The sequence below is a fragment of the Onychomys torridus genome, chromosome 22, assembly GCF_903995425.1.
Source record: "Onychomys torridus chromosome 22, mOncTor1.1, whole genome shotgun sequence".
NCBI lineage: Eukaryota > Metazoa > Chordata > Mammalia > Rodentia > Cricetidae > Onychomys > Onychomys torridus.
The window spans coordinates 16462623-16481708 of record NC_050464.1 but is presented as its reverse complement, the minus strand read 5'-3'; positions in this window follow the sequence as shown (position 1 = coordinate 16481708).

Sequence of the window (19086 nt, the reverse complement as noted above, 5' to 3'; positions counted from 1 at the left end):
CTGCTGGCTCAGCTTCCGTGGCACCTAGGTCCGTACCTTTTGAGGACTTAGTGGACCGACAGTTTATGGAAGTAACACACAGAAGTGAAGGAATACACACTGAGCTACCCTACCACCCCCTCTGAACCCCCATGTAAAAGTTACATCCCTTCTTTCAGTATATGGCTGAGTTCTGGGTCCACCAAGGATAGATGCCCCCTTCCCTGTTGGTTATAAAAATCTCTTCTTTCATGTATAAAAGGGGAGGTGGCAGATGTCTCTAAACCCAACTTCTTATATGGCCACAGCTCCCTTCTAACCTTTTAAAGCAAGTACATGAAGGGATAGGGCTGTAGTTCAATTGGTAGGGTGCCTGCTTAGTATGCACGAAACCCGGGTTTGGTATGTGGTGGTGCATGCTTGTAATCCCAGCACTTGGGAACCTGTGGACAGGTCGCCAAGTACAAAGCAGAGGGAAGGGAGAGCCTGCTAGAGGCCACAAAGGGATCCGTTTGTCTCCAGTGTTCTGTACTACTGTCCTGGAAATGCATTTTGTACTAAGTGTCTAGAACATTCTCTCGAGTTGCCCCTAATATCGCCATTCCCTAAGAAATGACGGAAATGGGTAGAGGGAATGAAAGGAAAAGAAATGCAGGCTCTTGAAGGAACCAAGGCCTAAGGTGAAAGGTTACCCTAGCCCAGGCCCTCCAGGGAGCTGCTGATGTCCACCCCAAAGAGGGCTTCTAGGAACCTGCTCAAGACAGTAGTCGAAAGCCGTAAAGACGCCCCCTCCACGTCTTGACGGCACACACACCAGGAGTCATAGCTCTTAGGAGATGGAGGCAAGGCACTTAAGAGATCAAAGGGCGGTTGAAGCCAGCCCAGGCAACATACTGAAATCCATGCTGCATTTCACATCCCCCCACCTCCCATTCTGAGGGCTCCCAGCCAGTCTTTTGAGGCAATTGTACCTTCATTAAGGTCCCTGGCGCTCGCTCTCCCTCTCTCTCTCTCTCTCTTTCTCTCTCTCTCTCTCTCTCTCTCTCGTTCATTTTTCGAAAAAGGGTTTCTCTGTGTAACTGCTCTGGCTGTCCTGGAACTCACTGTAGACCAGACAGGCCTTGAACTCACAGAGCTCTGCCTGCCACTGCCTCTTCCTGAGTATGTGAGAGACTCTCCTAACCGTACCTCACTTGTTAGCGCTCACAGTGACCTGGGAGTCCCATGCAGCGTCTCATTGAATCTTCTCAACAAGCCTTTGGAACCCGTCTTTGGGCCATATCACAACCGAGGGAAATAGGTGTGGAGAGCATTACTCAGATCTCTCTCAAAGCCCTGTAACTCCTGGGTAGAGGAGCTAAGACTCAAATGCTCACCTTCTTAGTAACTATGCCCATGAAAGTCCTGGGGTTGGTTGCAGGCGTTTCAATTCCATTTGCTGGTTGAAAGTAGTACTGTTTTTACAGTCTCAACTTTAGCCTGCCCAAGCCTATCCAATACTTTACAGGAGCATGAGCTCCCTGTAAGAGACATAAGCTTCTTACCAGCAGACACTAGCATATCTGTTGTGGGAATTGAAGGGGTTCTTGAGTTGGGGGCAGGCATTGTTAACGGTTTCTCTCTGCTCCACTCTGTCTGAGACCTTCTTTGGATTGGCTGAAGATAGCCAGCATGGTCCAAGTAGGGCTCTGTGTCTGGAGCCTTTGCTCTGTCTGCCAGCTGGGTTCCTCCTCTCCCTGTAACATCATCTGGGGCTAAGATGCCTAAAGAGGCCCTGGCATGCAGGTCCCTAATGCCTCTACCTTTTATTATGTGTTCACTGTCTTCAGATGAGTAGCTTCATCTTATGCTCTGGGCATATCAGAGCCCACACTATCAATCTCCCTCTCCACTGTGCTCCACTTTACCTATCCTACCTCTAGCCAGCACTACCTAGGTGGCAGAGTCATATACTACAAGATTCTACCTCTGTTCATGTATTCTGTTCTTTGGACCAGAATCTAATACAGGCCAGCCAGCAACTTTTAAAGTCATTTGACTCAAAAAACAGAAGGAAATCCAGTCAGGCCAGGTAGATTTTCCCCTTTTTTTGAAATCTGAACCTGAAATCAGACTGATTGACAGTATGTGGCAAGATGTTATGATGGTAAGTAGGGCTTTGATGGTCCAATGTTCTGACCAAACTCACAATGGAGAATTTTAAATAAGTCTGCTATATAGGGAAAATCCACTTACTGTGGAAGAGGGAATAAAGCTTTATTTGGAACAAAGAAAAAGAAGAGAATGCTCAGATTAGGGTCATGGCTAGTAAGCTGCCTCGCTGCCCTGCGCCTCACCAGGCCGTCCTCGCCTGTATGTGCCGCTGTAGCTCAGCAGGCTTTCCTCACTTGCATGTACTGCTGTAGCAAGCTTGTATTTTTTCACTTTTGCTCTTGCTTGACCTAGAAGTGGTCGTGTGATCCAGTTCTGCTCATTCACTTATGGGGAAATTGTTGGGACCACCTTGTGTCCACGAGGTAACAAGACCAAGGGGGGACTCCCAGAAGAGGATGACCAGGCAGATGAGCAAAAGGAGCCAGAGGAACCATCTCCTTCCAGCCTTTACTGTGCCAGCCTACTGTCTCCTGATTCCCGTCCTGCCCTTGGGGCCTGAAACAGCTCTTCACCGAAGCTTCCCTGCCTCCCTGCCCTCACTGCTGCCCTAGGGGTCTCTAAATGTGGCTCCTCAGTGTTGGTGGGAGAAATTGACACGAACCATGAAGGGCAGGATCTGACACAGCCTAAAGAATAGGCCCAGTGATTACTCATAACCCTTCAGGCCCCCTGGACACAGATCAGGAAGGATAAATAGTTCGGGAAATTTCCAGATGCATATGAGTCCACGTGTCTCAGCCAGGGCTGAGGCATAACTTTTTTTTTTTTTTTTTTAGCTGAGGCTCGAACCCAGGGCCTTGCGCTTGCTAGGCAAGTGCTCTACCATTGAGCTAAATCCCCAACCCCTGAGGCATAACTTTTAAGAAAAATATTTGAGGGGGTGTTAGTGTCTGAGATCCAGAGCCCAAAGAGTGAGAAATCAGGCCAGGCCAGGTGAGTAAACTCTGAAGGCCATGGCCAGGATCTGCAGCCGGCGGTTGGAGCAGTTGGTGGCATCTGGGGCCAGCAGGTGCAAAGGCCACATGCAGGAAGAAACAGCCTTAGTGTTGTTTAAAACGGTCCTCTTGGAAAAAAGATTGTGCCTGCTTCCCTTCTTCCTCTCCCTCTCCCTCTCCCTCTCCCTCTCCCTCTCCCTCTCCCTCTCCCTCTCTCTCTCTCTCTCTCTCTTTCTCTCTCTCTCTCTCTCACACACACACACACACACACACTTTTTTCTACCTTTGTTAAAGCATAGACGGCAGGAGCCAGAAGTGCCCCTGACCACGGGGAGACAGGAGGCTGGGGATGTGGCTCAGTGGGCAGAGTGCTTGCCTAGCAGGCACAGGGAGCCCTGGGTCCCCAGCACCGCATAAACTAGGCATGGTAGTACATGCTTGTAATCCTACCCCTTGGGAGGTGGAGGCCGGAGGACAAGGCTGAGATCATTGGAGAAGCTGAACTCAAGGTCAGGCCCTTCCTCTTTGAAACTCTGTTTTCTAAATGAAAAAGCCAGCCTTCTCCTGGAGCCTCAATATACTCGTCAAGTCACACACACACACACACACACACACCCCACATAAGCAGACTCTAGGAAAAGCCATCCTCCTCTGGGGTGGCTCAGAATAACCCCGGGGGGTCCAGCCAGGGTTGTGTTTAGTCAATGATAAACTGTGACGTAGACTCGGACATGCCTGTGTGCCCCACTAGTATATGGAGCTGGGCCCCAAATGCCAAGGCCAGTGGCTCACATCTGTCTCTTGTAGACTCCATTGGCTCAGTGGGAATAGGCTAAAACCAGCAAAGTGGATCTCAGCTTATGAAAGGGACAAGGAAGATGAGTCACCAGACCGGGGGGGGGGGGGGGGGGGGGGGCAAACCTCCTGTGAGGTGAAAAGGAGCGAAGGCTTGGGTTGGGGACCGAAAAGGCAAAAAAGGAGCATTTCAATGTGTGCCTTGTGACAGAATCAGGGCCTCCCCTCTCCCCAATATTTTTTTGTATGTACAGTACCAGAGATTGAACCTTGGACCTCACATATTTCTGGAAAGTGCTCTCTCACTGAGCCACGCCCCAGCCCCTCACTGGGGGATTCTAGGCAGGTGCTCTACCACTGAGCCACACCCCAGCCCCTCACTGGGGGATTCTAGGCAGGGGCTCTACCACTGAGCCACACCCCAGCCCCTCACTGGGGATTCTAGGCAGGGGCTCTACCACTGAGCCATACCCCAGCCCCTCACTGGGGATTCTAGGCAGGGGCTCTACCACTGAGCCACACCCCAGCCCCTCACTGGGGGATTCTAGGCAGGGGCTCTACCACTGAGCCACACCCCAGTCCCTCACTGGGGGATTCTAGGCAGGGGCTCTACCACTGAGCCATACCCCAGCCCCTCACTGGGGGATTCTAGGCAGGGGCTCTACCACTGAGCCACATCCCAGCCCTCTTTTGACTTTTGATTTTGAGACAAGGTCTTACTGAGTTGCCTAGGCTGGCCTGAATCTCACATCCTTCCTCCTGCTTAGCCCCCAGGTCACTGGAATTAGACTTGCCAAAGCCATTGCTGACACTTTTAGCCCGAAGTCTCCTCCCACTCTCACCCCCACCCCCAGAAAGCCTCCCTACAGAGATCACGGTTTGTAGGCTCTTAAATCCAATAAAGGGAAGCAGGAGCTTTCCTGTCCCTCCACATGAGGGCTTTACACCCTGCAGCCTGGGGTGATGTGCTCGGGTCTCTCTCCCTCAACCTTCACGGGTGCCGTTTCTTTGCTGTGGCTCTCTGATGAGAAGCACCGGGCCATCTCTGCTTGCCAGCTTCTCTTGTAACTTCCTCTCCAAGCAAACATCTGCGTTCAGCACACACCCCACTGCTTTTCCTCAGTGCCCTGTCGTGTCCATGTCCCTTACTTGTGACCAGTTTAGGGCTCCGATGACTTAGCGGATGGTATCTGGAATGAAAGAGCCGGTACAGTCTGTCGATTAGGATTCTGACCAAAGGTTCTTCACCACCCATTATCTCCCCCAGGGTCTATGTCTGCAAGCAAAGCCCAGCTGCAAGGCCCTAGTGAAAGGGATTCATTGACATGCCTTTTTCATGAGCATCGGGCTTTTCTCCAGTGTGAATTCTCTGACGTTGAATGAGTTTTGTGACCTTGAAAGCCCTCAGGTAGTCACTGTGGTGGGTTTCTGTTGCGTGGAAAGTAGCCAGGGTGCGTGGGGATGCTGGCCAATGCCTCCCACATCCCAGGATTCTCTCCAAGGTGGATGTTGCTACGATGTTGAGAAGGTTGGGAGCCTCTGGGAAAACTGCTTTGTATGTACAACAGTTGGCACTGTTCCCAATGGTACCAGCACTGTAATATGGAATAAACCGGATTCTGACATGAGACTCGGCCACACTTATTTCTAAAAAATGTATTTGGCCTTTGGTGGAGGGTGTTGTGTGTGTGTGTGTGTGTGTGTGTACACGTACGTGCACCCTTATGTGTGTAGGTCATAGGTCACAACCTTGGGTGTTGTTCCTCTAACACCATCCACACTGTTTCCTGAGTCATGACTTCTCTCCAGTCTAGAGCTCACTAAGTAGGCCAGGCTGGATGGATCTGCCTGACTCAATATGACTGAGAAGTCACCACCATGCCCAGCTTTTTTACATGGGTTCTAAGGATCAAGCCCAGGTCCGTGTGCTTGCACAAGCACTTTAGGACCTGAGCATCATGGCTGCCCTAGATCCTGATCTTCCTGTCTCAGCCGCCTTTGTGCTGAGATAACAGGTGTGTGCCGCCATGCCTAGCCTTCCCTATGCTTGTTCACATCCCCTCATGCTTTATTTTAATTAATTTAACGTTTTAACTTCATTAAAGAACTTGCCTAGAATCCCCTAGTGAGGGGCTGGAGTGTGGCTCAGTGGTAGAGCCCCTGCCCAGAATCCCCCAGTGAGGGGCTGGGGTGTGGCTCAGTGGTAGAGCCCCTGCCTAGAATCCCCCAGTGAGGGGCTGGAGTGTGGCTCAGTGGTAGAGCCCCTGCCCAGAATCCCCCAGTGAGGGGCTGGGGTGTGGCTCAGTGGTAGAGCCCCTGCCTAGAATCCCCCAGTGAGGGGCTGGGGTGTGGCTCAGTGGTAGAGCACCTGCCTAGTATATTACGCCCTGGCTTGGATCCCAGCAGAATAAGCACCAACTCTTCCCCATGATTATCCAATTGTTTCTAATGAGTCCTTCTCTTCCCAACTATTTTGAAATTCTGCCTTTATTGTTAAATTCCTGTTCAAGTTGGTTATTAACCTTGAATCTGCTTGAACCTTCTCTAGTACCTAATTATCTCAACGTATAATTTGCTTTGATAGCTGATACAATTGGTCCCCCATTTTACTGTTTCAAAATTCACACAATGGAAAACAGGCCACTAAGTTGGAGCTGATGAGAGTCGTCACTCCGAGGTTGAAAAAAAATTCTTAGTGAGCTGTTACCTGTGGCCAGTTGTCCACAGAGACAAGACACTAGATAAAATGAAAAAGGATGAACATACTTGAAAAAGAAAATGTGTTCACCATGACAGGAACCACACAAACCACCCCAGTATCTCATTTTAAGCAGTGATTCTTTTCTCCACAGTGTATTCCTGGAACCTTTTTTTTTAAAGATTTATTTATTTATTATGTATATAGTGTTCTGTCTGCATGCATCCCTGCAGGCCAGAAGAGGGCGCCAGATCTCATTACAGATGGTTGTGAGCCACCATGTGGTTGCTGGGAATTGAACTCAGGACCTCTGGAAGAACAGGCAGTGCTCTTAACCTCTGAGTCATCTCTCCAGCTCCTGTTTTGTTTGTTTTTGAGAAAGATTATCTTTATTTTGTACGTATGATTGTTTTGCCTGCATGTGTGTGTGAGCACAGCATGCATGCCTGGTGCCTGTGGGAGACCACAAGAGGGACCAGATCCCCTGGAACTGTAGTTATGGATGCTTGTGAGTTGCCATGCAGGTGTTGGAAGCTGAGCCTTGGTCCTCGGCAAGAGCAACAAGTGCATTCTTATTGGCTGAGCCATCTCTCCTGCGCCCCAGGACAATAGTTTTGAGTACACCAAGCAATTGTGCGTGCGTGCGTGCGTGCGTATGCGTGTGTGTCCGCGTGCGTGCGTGTGTTCATGAACACAAGTGAATGTCTGTGCATGTGTACACTTGCTCCGTTCCCCCCTCCTCCCCGCCTCCCATCATTCTCCATCTTTCTACTTTGCTTCTGCTGGCCCCACACAGCTCACTTGAAAGCATTTTCACAGTTAAGATTTATTTCAGCAGATACATTCAACGCAGGCACAGCGGGGAAGAGATATAAATAGCTGAAGGGTGGCAGGGTCAAGCACACACTTTCTTGTTTCAGGAGCAAACCGCCCGCAGGGGCTGATCTGGGACGTCCTTGTCCTGGAAATCTCCCTTGAGTCCCCAGTGTCACACTTCTCCACAGGACTTGGTCACACGCCTGTTGTGTGACCACCCCGGCCCCATACAAAGCACCAGATGAGTATCGTGACCCCTCGTGCCCTCCTCCCCCTTTAAACATGCCGTGAGGCTGGAGAGATGGTTCAGTGGGTTTGCTGCACAAGCGGGAAGACCTGAGTTCAAATCCCCAGACCCCACAGAAAACAGCCAGGGCCACATTGTGCTGCCAGCCGAGCTCCGTTTTCAGTGAAAGACCCTGCCGCAAGGCCGTGAGGCTGGAGCAGGAGCCTCTGCGTTTGCAAATGTGCGGGCATACACAAAGGGCCAGGGAGACACGTCAGTAAGTAAAAGCCTCGTAACCCAAGTTTGGTCCCCGGGACCACAAGACAGGAGAGAACTGGCTCCTGCAAGTTGTCCTCTGACGTGCACCACACACACACACACACACACACACACACACACACACACACACACACACACACACCATCATTTTAATGAATTAAACCTGCTGGGTTAGCTCTTTGTTACCCTGACAAAATACCCGAGGCAGTCAACCGGAAGAGGAAAAGTGTATCCGAGCTCGGGTTTCAGCCGGGTCTCCTGACTGCCTGTCTCTGACAAGGCGGAAGTCATGCCCGGAAGCAGGTGAGAGGACAGACAAGGTTGCTCACCTTGTGGCACCTGGAAAGCAGAGAGGAGGAGGCAGGGGTGGGGGCACTGTAAGGTCTTCCAGGTCCTACAGCGATGGATTCCTCCAACCAGACCCCACACCCCACCCCCTACCCCCCCACATCCCCCCACACCCTGGAAGGTCCCATCACCTCCCAGGCTCGCCATCAGGTGGGTGCGACATCTTCAACACAGAGGCTTTGAGGGCATTCCCGACCCAAACCAGAGCTGCCAGGACAGCCTTGTTCACCGTGGTGTTAAATTTTCCATAGATGTGTTTTTTGTGTGTGCTCACATGGGTGTGCGATTGCGTATGCCTGTGGGGAGGACATTGGCAATCCCATCATATTGCCTTGAGCCTAGGTCTCTCACCACATTTGGAGATAGAACCCCCTGTCTCTGGCCCCCACTGCCCTGGGGTTACAGGCATGTGAATAGCCAAGATCAGCTTTTTTATTTTATTTTTTATTTTATGTGCATTGGTGTCTTGCCTGCATGTATGTCTGTGTGAGGCTATCAGATCTTGGAGTTACAGATGGTTTAAGTCACCATGTGGGTGCTGGGATTTGAACCTGGGACCTCTGGAAGAGCAGCCAGTGCTCTTAACTGCTGAGCCATCTCTCCAGCCCCCATGATCAGCTTTTTACACGATGATGGGGATTCGAACTCAGGTCCCCATGCTGGCAGAGCAAGAGCTCTTGCCCCCAGAACCATCTCTCTGGCTTTTAGTTCTTCTTTCTCTTTTTCTGATACATAGTTGCATGTAGCCCAGGCTGGCCTCATACTATATAGTCCAAACGAACTCCTCCTCATCCCCCTGCCTCCACCTCCCAAGGGCTAAGATTGCAGGTGCGCTGCTCTGTGGTGGTTTATAGCCGGCTTCATCTTGATTCTATTTTGGGCACAGAGAATAACTCCTTCCCAGTAGCTCTGTGAAGATCCTTGTTCAGTTTTCAGAATGTGACCAAGGGTCATTGCCATGGCTACAGAGATAAGTGAGATTGCGCATTGAAACAGACCTGCTGTGTTAACTCTATCCTCACACTCAAAGAAAGGAGATCTCCAGGCCAGAGTTTCACTGAGGGATTCTGCTCCTATCTGAAGGAATATTAAGGGCCAAACGCAGTGGTGCAAAGCCATGATTCCGGGTTTCTACAGGCAGAAGGACCCAGAGTTCGAGGCCAGCCCAAACAGTGGATGAGGCTTTTGGGGGGTGGGTTGTTTTGTTTCTTTTTAGACAGGTTCTTACTATGTAGACCAGGCTTACCTCAAATTCACAGACATCTACCTGCCTCTGTCTCCCAAGTATGAATTCTCAAAATGAATATAAAAATTGGCTGGGGAATCAGCTCTGGGGTAGTGTGTTTACTAGCATGTGCAAAGTCCTGGGTTCCATTCACAGTACTAAAAGAAAAAAGAGAGAGCTGAAGAATTTGGGGCCGGTACAGCAAGGCAAAAGAGCCAGGGCTATAGCTCAGTTGGTAGAGTCCTTGCCGAGTATGCAGGAAGCCCAATACTACCTAACCCAGGCTTTGTGGCCCTGCTGATAACCCTAATACTCAGGATGTGGAGACCAGAAGGTGAAGAGTTGAAAGGCATCATCAAGGTACTTAGCAAGACAAGGTCAGCCTGGTTTACATAACAGTGACCCCTACCACTGTGACATCCCTGCTGTGATGGACTGTCACCCGAAATCCTGAGCCAAATAAACTCATCTCCCCTAAGTGGCCTTTTGTTAGAGATTTGGCTGGTTGGTTGGTTGGTTGGTTGGTTTTTCGACACAGGGTTTCTCTGTGTTGTCCTGGCTGTCCTGGAACTCGCTCTGTAGATCAGGCTGTCCTTGAACTCACAGAGATCCGCCTCCAGAGTGCTGGGATTAAAGGCGTGAGCCACCACTGTAGGCTGGTCAGTATTTTATCACAGTGCCAGAAATGATGCCAGATCAACAGTAACACACGTGGTTGGCACCACACCCAGCATGTGCAAAGGCCCTGGGCCCAATCCCAAGAAGGAAGAAAAAGTAGGGAGAACAGAGAGCCGTGAGGGGAAGCTGGGCGGGGGGAGAGAGGGGAGAAAAAATAACAGACGTGATGAAGTATTTACCTCAAGTGGATACATAACAGTAATATGACTGACTGTTAGGAAGATGCCAATTAAAGTCACAATAAGGTAGCGCGAAGCCTCTATTAGAATGACTAAGACAGCCTGGCAGTGGTAGTGGTGGTGGTGCCCACCTTTAATCCAGCACTTTGAAAGCAGAGGTAGGCAGATCTCTGTGAGTTCAAGGACAGCCTGGTTTACAGAGCAAGTTCCAGGACAGCCAGGGCTACACAGAAACCCTGTCTTGAAAAACCAAAATCAAGCCGGGCGGTGGTAATCCCAGCCCTCGGGAGGCAGACCCAGGCAGATGTGAGTTCGAGGCCAGCCTGGTCTACAGAGTGAGTTCCAGGAAAGGCGCAAAGCTACACAGAGAAACCCTGTCTCGAAAAAAACAAAACAAAACAAAACAAAAAAAGAAAGAAAGAAAGAAAATAAAAACCAAAATCAAATCAAAACAAAACAAAAAATGACTAAGGCAATAATATTGATAATATCATGTCCTGGCAAGAATGCAGAGAAACTGCAGTTCTCATGTGCTTCTAGTGGGAATAAAATAGCCCTGGGCTGGGGTGTGACTCAACAGAAGAGCACCTGCCTAGAATCCCCAGTGAGGGGCTGGAGTGTGGCTCAGTGGTAGAGCCCTGCCTAGAATCCCCCAGTGAGGGGCTGGGGTGTGGCTCAGTGGTAGAGCCCCTGCCTAGAATCCCCCAGTGAGGGGCTGGAGTGTGGCTCAGTGGTAGAGCCCCTGCCTAGAATCCCCCAGTGAGGGGCTGGGGTGTGGCTCAGTGGTAGAGCCCCTGCCTAGAATCCCCCAGTGAGGGGCTGGGATGTGGCTCAGTGGTAGAGCCCCTGCCTAGAATCCCCCAGTGAGGGGCTGGGGTGTGGCTCAATGATAGAGCACCTGCCTAGTCTAGTCTGATTGGTGAGCTCCAGACCAGGGAGAGACCCTGTCTCAAAGGATGTGGGTGGTGTTCCTAAGGTGGTGTTCTCTGGGCTCTACACAAACACACACACACACACACACACACACACACACACACACACACGTTTTCAATGTTTTATAAACATTTTCAACTTTTATAAAAAAATGAACTTTGGGGCCTGGAGAGATGGCTCAGTGGTTAAGAGCACATTCTGCTCTTGCCGAGGTCCTGAGTTCAGTTCCCAGCAACCACACTAAGCAGCTCACAACTGTCTGTAAGTCCAGCTCCAGGGTGAAACAATGCCCTCTCCGGGCCTCTGTGAGCACCTGCATTCCTGGACACACACATACACATAACCTTAAGAGATCGGTAGCTTGGATGAAGTCCCTGTTAGCTGGAGGCGGGACACTTGTGGTGGGAGAGGCTGGGGTCTCAGGGTGAAGGAAGATGACCAGCACCCTGGAGACTGAAGCAAAAGGACTGGGAATTCCAGGCCAGCCTAGACTCTGCAGCAAGAGCCCCCTTCAAGAATAAAGAGGGCCTGGAGATAGCCCAGCAGGTAACGGTGCCAGCCACCAAGCCTGATGACCTGAGTTTGATCCCTGGGACCCACTGGGTGGGAGGCGAGAAAAGACTCCTACAAATTGTTCCCTGACCTTCATACTCATGGGATGGCACGCATGCTCCTGGTCTCTCCCCAACCACCCACACACAATAAAACAAAGAATAAAGGAGAGAGGGAGAGAGGAAGGGAGGGAGGGAGGGGGGAGGGGGAGGTGAAAAGAAAGCCCTAAATATAGCCTATTATCAGGAACCACAATTAGGACTTGATTCTATGACTTTGGGAATAGAGGTTGGGGCACCATTCTGCCCGTAACACATATAAAGCTCAGGGTTTTGTTCCGTATCGAACAAAAAACCTTCTAAATATATAGTGGGGGAGGGAAAAAGAGCCTCGTCTAATGAGCGATTTCTTTGCAATTCTGCACTCCCTTCATCCCGTCTTCAGCTGGTTTAAATCAATAAAAAGTCTCCGCAGTTTAAAAATACTTGGCCAACTTTGACACCGAAGAACACTCCGTGCCTAAGCGAGTTCTCAGACTCGCTCAGCTTGATGGGATCTGCTTCTCCAGAGGAAGCAGCCTCCACGTAGCTCTTAGTCATAACTGGCCTTCAAGAACATCCTTCCTTAGCACCTGTACATCCCCCAGCGGCTGGGGGTGGCTGGGGCATTTGGGGTAACCTCTTCGTGATGATGAGCTCCCCGAGTTTTCTTAGGGGGAAAAAAACCACCAAAAAAGCCAAACTGAAAACAACAATAAAAAATAGAAACAGTTGAGGTTGCTTCGCAGAGACTTTTGTCTTTCTAAGATTTATTTTATTGTTGGGGAGGGAGCGGGTTGCATATGCATGCAATACCTGAATGGACCAGAAGAGGGAGGCAAGACTCCTGGAGCTGCGGCCACGCCCGTACCTGGTGGTGAGCACCCAACATGGGCATACACAGGGTGTGCAGACACTGGCGTGCAGGCAGAGCGCTCATACACACGAAATATTTAGAAGGAAGGAGAAGGAAGCGAGAGAGGGAGGGAGGGAGGGAAGGAGGGAAGAAAGAAAGAAAAGAATAAAGGAAGAGAGAGAGAGAGGGAGGGAGGGAGGGAGGGAGAGGGAGGGAGGGAAGGAGGGAAGAAAGAAAAGAATAAAGGAAGAGAGAGAGAGGGGGAGAGACAGGGGGAGGGAGGGAGGGAGGGAGGGAGGGAGGGAGGGAGGAAGGAAGAAAAAGAGATGGATGGGGTCAGGGATAGAGCTCAGTGGGTGAAGGAGCTTGCCACCAAGCCTGACAGTTTAAGTTCAATCCCCCAGATCCCACATAGTAGAAAGAGAAAGAACTGACCCCTGTTGGCTCCTCTGGCCTTCACATGTACCCTAAGGCATGCGTGTGCTTACAAACACAAACAAATTGGTCAAAAAAAAAAAAAGCTGATTGCACTAACGTGTGAATCCAAGCACAGATGCTGAAACATTACCCACCCGATGGAGAATTGCCACCCAGGGAGTGACCAAATGTCTAGGGCTCAGATCGCGACCAGGAGAACTGGCAGCCACAAGTCTGTTAGGAGACCTCCTCCGCCTTCGTTTTGTGTTGCTGTGACTGGGACACACAAGACTGGATATCTCCTGAAGCAAAGAGGCTTATCAGGCTTGAGTTCTGAAGGGCCAAAAGTCCAAGGCCAGCCTGGGCCTCTGATGAAGGCCTCCTGATGCACGTGGGAGATGGCACTTGAAGGGAGAGCCCAGGCCACTGGGCAAAAGAGGAAGAGGACATTAGAACAGGCCATGCTGGCTTCCGCCCCCCCCCCTTTATTTATTCCATGTGTCATTCACGTCATGCATCTTGATCCCATCCATTTCCCCAGCCCTTCACACCTGCCCTCTGGCCCTGCAACCCACCCCCAAATAAAACAAAATTTAAGGGAAAAGGAAAAAAAAGTGAACAAATTAAAAATCTCGTCATGGAAGCTGCAGTGTGACACAGTGAGTCACCCAGCAAACCCCTTTGTCCATACATCTGTACTTGCAAGTGCTCATTGCAAAGCATCATGGTTTCTGATTCGAGGTCAATGCTGGGTCCTCACTGGGACTCCTCTTGGATATCCTGCTGTTTGCCCTGTGTTGTGAAGATCCTGCAGCTTTGGGTCTGCAGGTCAGGCCCCTTCATGTGCTCCAGCAGATCACAGATGAGGCGGATGTTGGGGCGGGCCAAGTCATAAGCCTGGTTCTGGGCCTGGGCAGCTGCAGGGTTGGTCAGCCCTCCAGTTCTCGCCTGTCCTCACGACCAGGGTGAGCTCTCCAGCGTTGCCCTGGCTATTTCACCCTTGCAGCAGTGAGCAAGGGGCAGGACCAGTTCTCCTGCTCTCACATCCTCAGGGGCGGCTCTCCCATACCTACACCATTAGGGCCAGCTCTGCTGTGCTGCCCAGACCAGGTGCAGGGGCCACTCTCCTGAGTGCTGCAGCTGGTGAGGGGCAGGGCCAGCTCTCCCACTCTTATGACCCAGGGCCAGCTCCCCCATCTGTCTCAGGTGGTGATGGGTGAGGGATGGAGGGCATCTCTCCTCTGCCTATGCTGCCACATGTCAGATGAGTAATGAAGACAGATCTTCCTTGCTTGAAACATCAGGCCTGGGTCACCCACACCTCCGACAACAGAGCCAGCTACCCAGGTGAGGAACAAGGACAGCTTTTCTGAGTGCTGCAGCTGGCAGGGGGGAAGGTCATCTCAATCATATGTTGCAGGCTATAGGAAGTAGGAGTTTAGGGGAAGCATCTCTCTCCCACACCTACACCACCACACGACAGACGAGTATCGGGGACAGTCCTCCCACGCTTACAACTCCGGGCCCAGCTCACCCACTCCTCCGCCTACTGTGTTGCCCAGGTGAGGTGCAGGGCCTGCTCTCCCAAGTGTAGCAGCTGGTAGGGGTGCAAAGACAGCTCTCCTGCTCTTGTGGCTATAGGGCCAGCTCTCCCACCTGCATCAGGCATTGATGGGGGAGGGGCAGCTCCCCCCCCCCCCCCCACACACACCAATGCAGGCTCACTTTTTAAACAGTGTAGTTTATATTATGTGTATGTGATGGCTATATTTGGTTATCAGTTTGGATGTATTTGGAATGAACTACAATCCAGAAATGGACAGCACACCTGTGAGAGATTTTTCTGCTTGGTTTGAAGTGGATGAATCTACTTCTAGTCGGGACCTCTGATCTGGATCTTGAAGTGGGAAGACACACCTTTAATCCGGGCCACATGTACACTGGAAGCCCATATAAGGACATGGAAGAAGGATGATCTTGCTCTCTGCCTGCTTGCCCTCACCTTGCCAGCACATCCATTACTTCACTGGCACTGGAACCTACTTCTTCTGGTTTCCAGCATGTACAGAAGACCAGCCTCGTGGGACTGAGCAGCTACTAGATTCTTGGACTTTCTATTCACAGCTAACCATTGTTGGATTAGCTGGACTTCGGCCTGTTGTTAGATTTTCTTTTACCGTAGCCCCACATTGGACACCAAAATATGGGTGTTTGTTTTTGTTTTTAGGGATCCTGCCACCCAGCTCCCAAATAAATCACACGGAGGCTTATGTTTATTTATAAATGCCCGGCCTTAGCTTGGCTTGTTTCTTTCCAACTTTCCTTAACTTTAAATTATCCCATCTACCTTTTGCCTCTGGGCTTTTCCCATTCTCTTACTTCTGCAAATCTTACTCTTACTCCGTGGCTTGCTGTGTAGCTGAGTGGCTGGCCCCTGGAGTCCTCTTCCTTCTCTAGCTACTTTTCTCCTCCCATATTTCTCTTTCTATTTATTCTCTCTGCCTGCCAGCCCCGCCTGTTTCTCTCTCCTGCCTTGCTATTGGCCGTTCAGCTCTTTATTAGACCATCAAGTGTTTTAGACAGGCACAGAAACATAGCTTCACAGAGTTAAACAAATGCAACATAAACAAAAGTAACACACCTTCAAATAATATTCTGCAACAGCAGCCTGGAAGTCACCCTCTTCTGGCCTCTCTGGGTATCTGCATTTCATGTACATATAACACACACACACACACACACACACACACTAAATATCTTTTTTTTAAAGGCCAGGTGTGGTGGCACACGCCTTTGATCCCAGCACTTGCAGGTGGATCTCTGTGAATCTGAGGCCAGGTCAGCCTGGTCTACTCAGTGAGAGTCAAACCAGCCAGGGCAAGAAACAAACAAACAAAAAACAAAAACAAACACAAAAAGGGAAAAGAAAACAGGTTTTTCCATATCAGGATATATATTCCTAATCAGGATAACCTCTCACAGACATGCTCAGGCCCATCTCCCAGGTGATTCTGTGGTATTGACAGTTAACAAATCATCACACTGGACAAGAAGCAAAGAACAAGGGCTGTGCATATTTTTCAAAGGCCCATCCTTAGAGACCTACTTCCTCTGGCTATGCCCCATTTCCCAAAGTGTCCAGAACCTTCCAAGACAGCACCACTAACTAGGAACCAAGCAAGCATTTTGGCCAAGTTCAGATCCTACTGACCTAAATGTGGGATTCCCAGCTGTTTCGGCACAAGGTGAAACAAACAAACAAAAACATGCAGGTGCAGGGGCTGAGGAAGCCTCAAATAGTGCACACTTGAAAAGACTCGTGTGTGTGTGTGTGTGTGTGTGTGTGTGTGTGTGTTTCAAGACAGTTTCTCTGTGTAGCTCTGGCTGTTCTGGAACTCACTCTGTAGCCCAGGCTGGCCTTGAACTCAGAGATCCTCCTGCCTCTGCCTCCTGAGTGCTGGGATTAAAGGTGTGCTCCACCACTGCCTGGCATTGGAAAATACCTTTTTGAAGTCTGTGCTCTGTTGTTGTTTTAATTACAATCGTGTGTGTGTGTGTGTGTGTGTGTGTGTGTGTTTACCATGGAAGTAGAGCAAGAGCAGAGAGCTGAAGATAAAGAAAGAAATCTGTTAAAAAAAGAAAACAGGGGGCTGGAGAGATGGCTCAGAGGTTAAGAGCACCGACTACTCTTCCAGAGGTCCTGAGTTCAATTCCCAGCACCCACATGGTGGCTCACAACCATCTGTAATGAGATCTGGTGCCCTCTTCTGTATACATGATAAATAAATAAATCTTTAAAAGAAAGAAAGGAAGGAAGGAAGGAAGGAAGGAAGGAAGAAAGAAAAACAGTGCCAGCACTAGAGCTGGAGGGACGGCCAGCAGTGAGGAACACTGGCTGCTCTTCATAGGACCTGAGTTCGGTTCCTGTAGTTGTTTGTTTGTTTGTTTGTTTTAAATTCACTGAGACTTATTCGTACTTGAGAATGCCCAGCCTTAGCTTGGCTTGTTTCTTACCAGGTTTTCTAACTTAAATTATTCCGTTTCTCTCTATCTTTTGCCTCTGGGCTTTTTCTCTTTCTTTATAGTCTTTCCTTCTTGCTCCATGGCTGGCTGTGTGGCTGGTGACCGGCCCCTGGTGTCCTCCTCCCTCCCTCTCTCTCTTCTTCTCATTCTTCTCCTTAGCCTCTATTTCTCCGTGTTCATTCTCTCTGCCTACCAGCCCCACCTATTTCTCTCTCCCACCTAGCTACTGGCCGTTCAGCTCTTTATTAGACCATCAGGTGTTCTAGACAGGCACAGTAACACAGCTTCCCAGAGTTAAACAAATGCAGCATAAAAGAATGCAACACATCTTTGCATCATTAAACAAATGTTCCACAGCATAAAGGAATGTAACACGTCTTAAGCTGATATTCCACAACACATTCCTAGTATCCACACCTGGCCCTTGACAATTGCCTGCCACTCCAGTTCCAGATAATCCAACACTCTCTTCTGGCCTCTTTGGGCGCTTGCACACATGTGATGCGTATACATACACTCAGGTACACACACATACACATTAAATAACAAATCTTTTTTTTTTTTTTTTTTTTTTTCCGAGACAGGTTTTCTCTGTGTAGCTTTGTGCCTTTTCCTGGAACTCACTTGGTAGCCCAGGCTGGCCTCGAACTCACAGAGATCCGCCTGGCTCTGCCTCCCGAGTGCTGGGATTAAAGGCGTGCGCCGCCAAGGTCTCAGATGCTCCAGGCCAGAGAACAGCAACATTAGTGACATTGGGTGCAAGGGGACACTGAGATGCACTGTTAGAGGTGAGCCGCTGATTAGAAGTACTAATTCCACAGACAGACAGACAGACAGCAAGATGGCACAGCAGCATGGTGGGAGCTCTGAAGCGGGAGTTTCCTCTTATACGTTCCTGAGGATGGGGGGAGGTTTCACAGCAAGAGCCTGTAGCCAGATTCTGATTCCCAGGCGGGAGGGAGGATCGGGTGGAGAGGAGGATGTGTGGCGACCCACACCCACTCTGATGTAAGCTCACTTCCCAAGGAAGAGATCCTGGCACCTGGAAGTGAGTTATCTAGGTACAATGTCTCCACAGGGTGCCTGTTGGTGTGTGTGTGTGTGTAGGGGGGGCACTACTGCAGGTGCCCAGCAGCCTGGTGGCTGGATTCTAACACATCCCTAAGAGCCGAGGGCCCCACAACTTCAAGACCCATTCACAGATGACCTCCCTCCCTTTCTGCTAGAAGCCAAAGATCACAAGAGCTGCCAAGTGTCAGGGGCTCTGCTGGTTAAAGTCCAGAACAATAAGTCCCGGACTGTCCACTGGCTTCTAAAACCTGGAGCTACAGGCCCCTAGTTTTCAGGGCTTAGAGTTCTCGTCTATCGACACAAAAAGAACTTCTCCTTGCCTACCCACCATTCCTGTTGACTGGTAGAACAAAAGGGCCCTAGCCAAAGACAAAATCCTCTGAAAGTAGCTTCAGGTCTCTTAGTTATTGTAGGGAAATGCCTGTTAGCTCTCATTCCAAAGCTGAAGGCCAAAGGCCTATGATCTTATCTCAATGCAAAACTTATTTGTTGTGGGCCAGGGAACTGGTTCCATTGGGAAAGTGCTTCTCACACAAAGCATGAGGAACGGAGTCTGGATGCCCAGAGTCCACATAAAGAGCTGTGCATAGTGAGGCAGGCATTTGTAATCCCAGTGCTGGAGAGGCAGAGACAGGGGGATTCCTGGGGCTCACTGGCCAGGCAGACTATTTTGGTGAGCTCCAGGTTGGAGGGTTAATTACCTAAAAAGCCTCAGGTGGACTGAAAAGCTCTGGACAGGAGCGTTGACTTGACTGATAAGGAGAACCACACACCAAACCCACCAGTCATCTACCACTTTGACACCGGAGGGAACTGACCTGCGGATGGAATCCCTAAGGTCTCCTGAAAAACCTTAAGGGCCCCCGCGCCATCCCCACTGTCCC